Genomic DNA, 4,720 nt, shown 5'->3' on the forward strand with positions numbered 1-4,720 from the left:
ATGCTAATTTTTGGGACAGGCATTTTGGGTTTTCATGAGCTGTATGCCATAATCCTCAGTATTAAAACAATTAAAGACCTGAAATATTTCAGTTGGTGTGCAATGAATCTGAAATATATGAGTTTCATTTTTATCATTACATTATGGAAAATAATGACCTTTATCACAATATGCTATTTTTTTTAGAAGGACCTGTATATGTATATATGATATATATTCATATGATACAATTACCGACCTAACAGAAACAACACGTACACTAGGTTTACACACGCACACACACGCACACACACATACACGTACATCAATAATAACCATCCTGTAAGGCATATTCTAAAAAGCTGTCAACATGATCTGTTGCTTGTACATTACTTGAGGTAATACATTAGTACTCTGATCAACACAGAAAAAGAAGTCAGACAGTAATTTTAATTAACCTATGCTAATTAAATAGCATTTCATGATCCCTGTTTGGATTATTTGAAGGAAAAAATAAAATCAAGACAAAAGATATAACTTGGAGATAAAAAATAAAAAAAAGCATAGTTTTTATATGTACCCTTTCACACACGATTCTGTACGTGAACTGACCCCTTTGTACAGAATAATAATGATAATTTATTTGATTTTCTAAAAACATGAACATAGAAATGTCAGAAATAATCTAATTTGCCTTTTGGTTGAGAGAATGATGAAAAACTCACAGCACTTCATCAACTAACATGTTCTTATCATCATGGTTGAAATTAAATTAGTTGTTCATTCATTATAAATAAATTACTTTTTGTGCATCAAGGTTTCTTGGTACTATTGCCTAATTGGTTATTATGTATACTGTATAGTAAGTCTCAGAGCCACATTTAAAAGATTACTGATAGGTTTAAAGAGGATAAAGAAAGATGCCTTTCTTTAAAAGATATTGAAGCATTATTAAGTGACAGCTGATGCTTTACAAATAGTGAAGGTTGTAGACAAAAAAAAATCTGAATTTTTGTTATGACTCATATCACGTAATAACAAAAGGTAAGCATCACACAGCATGTACAACTAATTTTACCACTTTATTTATAAAGCACTTCAAACAGCAACAAAGCCAACCAAAGTACTGTAGAGCAAAAACAAAAAGGATAAAGGACACAGGATAAAATACATAGATCACACAGAGGTAAAGATCAGATCTAAATGATTAATATTATAGAATACAGACAAGTTAAAATCCGTTCACACAGTAGCAAATGTCAGGGAATAAAAGTGAGTTTTTAAACGAGCCTTAAAAATAGTGAGGGAGGGAGCCTGTCTGACAAGCAGTGGTAACTCATTCCACAGTCTTGGACCTGCATCAGAGAAGGCCCTGTCACCTCTGAGCTTAAAACAAGTGCCTGGAACCAATAGAAGCATCTGGTATGCTGAACTCCGAGAGCACTGTGGGACATATGGCTGCAGCAGATCAGTGAGATAGGAGGGGGGCAGAACTATTCAGAGATTTAAAAACATACAGAAGGAATTTAAAATGAAAGTGAACTGGAAGCCAGTGAAGGCAGGCCAGAACTGGAGTAATGTGCTCTCTTTTGCCTGTACCAGTTAAAAATTGGGTTGAAGCATTTTGGACCAGTTGTAAACATGCAATGGAGGTCTGACTGATTCTAAACAGAAGCACATTGCAGTAATCAAGCCTGGGTGTTTTGAAAGCATGTACAGTAGTCCCTCGGTACTTCACGGTTTGTTTATCGCGGACTTGCTCTATCGCGGTTTTTCAAAATAAGATTGTACGACACACAATTGCCTGATTGATGGATGAGCCACACGACTGGCATGGAATTTTTATTTAAAATACATTATTTTAAATTATTTAGCACCTGCTGCACATTTGTGCAGCCAAAAACTGCAGAAAAAGCTTCCTCCTGTACCATTGTGCAGCCCACACTGCAGGATCAGATTCCTCCTGCAGCTGAACAGCTGATCAGCTGTGCACTGTGCAGAGTGGGAAAGTGGGCGTGACCAAGAACCCTTGCAAGTGGCTGAGAGTAGCAGAGGCAGAGAGAGGGAAATCATGATAGGTTGTACTCCTTTAGATCGTTTAGAGTTTAGAAACATTCTTGCAAGAGTGTGGGAAGGGTTTAAAAGGCCTTTATAATGTGTATGTATATATGGTATAAAGTTTAGTCATTTTTAAAAAGTACAAAACAATTCCATAAAAATATAAAAAAAAAAGATACAAAAAGATTTAAAATGAAAGGCAGCAGAAAGAAGAAAAAATCTTATTATATCTGCCCCTTTTTTCAAATAATTATTTCAATCATAATAATTTTCAAGTAACAAAACAAAATAAATAACTCTAATTTTTCTAATTTTAATACAAAAAAACACATTAAGCTACTTCATATATACTTTTTTAACAATTCAGCTTTGATCTTTTTCTTAAATGTACACATTGACATATTCCTACACATATTCCTACTTTGCGGTTTTTCACTTATCGCGGGGCTTCAGGGTATGGATCCCTTGCAAAAAAACAGATGGCTGTCATCTTATAAAGAAGTTGCCCAAACTATTTTTTCCAGCTTTGTTTAGATTATTATTATTTTTTTTTATGTATGTGAATTTTTTTGTTCATTGCCCAGAAAAAAAAAAATTATGTGACTTGGCGCTATATAAATTAACTGAATTTAATTGAGTTTCAAAAATGCAGCAGTGGAGGAACTCTTTAAGTCAGAGAGAATGTGAACATTTCTGGAACACAGGCAGCGTCTAAAGTCTGTCTCTGCTCTGTATGATCAGGGTTTAACACACTTTTTTACTCAGAGAACGAATCACTGAAAAGATTTCCAGCTTGGTGTTGAGCGACTCTTTAAAATGCAGCCCGAGGCAGCCTGTGAGGGAAGTGACAACCTTCTTCTTCTTCCAAAGTATTTTTTTCCACTGCTCATCTAACAAGTAAAAAATAAGTATGGATTTTTATGTCGCAGTAAAAAAAAAAAGCTCTTTTACTGATACATTTCAAGCAATATTAGTGAAATATTTTTAAAACTGCCCCTAATTTAATTTTTTTAAAATTATTATTTTGCAAAAGGAATGGCATTAAAAATGCCTTGAAGCAGACATGCTCATAAAAGAGATGATGTTTGAATCAGAATGCTCTTAAAACCTAATGTGACGTGTAGGAGTACATTTATCACCCAACTTTTATGTGTCTCCATCATAACTTATAGTGTTATAGCATAACTATGAACATCCAAACCCCAAAAATGCATTGTCTATAATATTTGAACAAGCAACATGATCAGAGTATATAGCCAACATCAGTCAGATGGTTAAGTTTAGATAAAAAGTATTTTTTTATGTTTATTCATCAAAGGCTTTTAGTTTGTCTTGGATATTTTTGTGAGGCAAGGTCATATGTCCAAGTGTGTTTGATTCAGACTCTCAGTTCACGGGGGGTGAATAATTATTGTCCATCACACTGGCAGTTTATACAGTTCCTCTGCAGTGACAGCTGGCTCTGGCTGTGAAGAAAGCCCAGAGAACCTTTGGGGACCACCTTCTTTTGTTCAGTGGAGAATAAGAAAGATCATCCCTCACCTTGTTTGACAGTTCTGTGATCTGACACAAACACACAAAGAAGCTGTTTGTGCGTGCACAGGGAGAAGAGATAAATTAGTTCCTTGTTCCTGGTTGTTTTCAGGTGGCTTGACTTTAGTATTTGCAGCTATAAAAGCTGAAGTTCAACCATACGTTTATGTGGAGCAGGACATCAAATCCAATTGATTCTTCTACGGTCTCTCAAAATCAGTCGCTGCTTCACATCTTCAGTATGTTTGGTGACAAAAAAGGTTTTGTAATGAGCATTAAATAAAAAAGTTTATTTTCATTGTTAATACAATATCGGTGGAAAAGTTGGTAGAACTGCTGCCGCTCAGCGAGCAGGTTGCTGGTCCAAATCCCAGCCAGGGACCTTTCTGGGTGGAGTTTGCATGTTCTTTCCGTGCATGCGTGGGTTTTCTCCGGGTGCTCCGGTTTCCTCCCACAGACCAAAAACATGCATGTTAGACTGATTGGTAACTAAATTGTCCCTAGGTGTGAGTGATAGAGTGAATGTTTGTCTCGTTTTTCTCTATGTGTCCCTGTGATGGACTGGAGACCTGTCCAGGGTGCCCCCCACCTCTCGCTCAGTGACTGCTGGATATGAGCATCAGTGACCCCCGCAATGCGAAAAGGAAGAAGTCGGTGAAGATGATGGATGGATGGATGGATGGACGTTTTGCAACATTCATGGCTAAGTCATTGAGAAACAATCACTTATTTGGGAGACATATTTGCTCAGTACTGATTGGAAGTTGTTTTTGTTTTTTATGTGTTTGTAGGTTTATTTATCTATATGCAGTCTAGATACACTTAGATACTTGGGGGTGCATCTGGATGACAACCTCAGCTGGGGCAACAACACCACCAGCCTGATTAAGAAAGCTCATCAGAGACTCTACTTCCTCAGGCGGCTGAGACGAGCTGGTCTGGGAAGCTCAGTCCTCACCTCCTTCTACAGGTGTGCAGTGGAGAGCATCCTGTGCTCCAGCATCAATGTGTGGCATGGAGGCTGCACAGCTGCATACATCATACATACAAATTCATCCATTTGTATTTTGCTTTGTGTGTTACCTGTTGTTCTGTCTGTACAGCACTTTGGTTGGCCTTGTCGCTATTTTAAGTGCTCTATAAATAAAAT

The sequence above is a fragment of the Nematolebias whitei genome, chromosome 2, assembly GCF_014905685.2.
Source record: "Nematolebias whitei isolate Nwh7 chromosome 2, NemWhi1, whole genome shotgun sequence".
Lineage (NCBI taxonomy): Eukaryota > Metazoa > Chordata > Actinopteri > Cyprinodontiformes > Rivulidae > Nematolebias > Nematolebias whitei.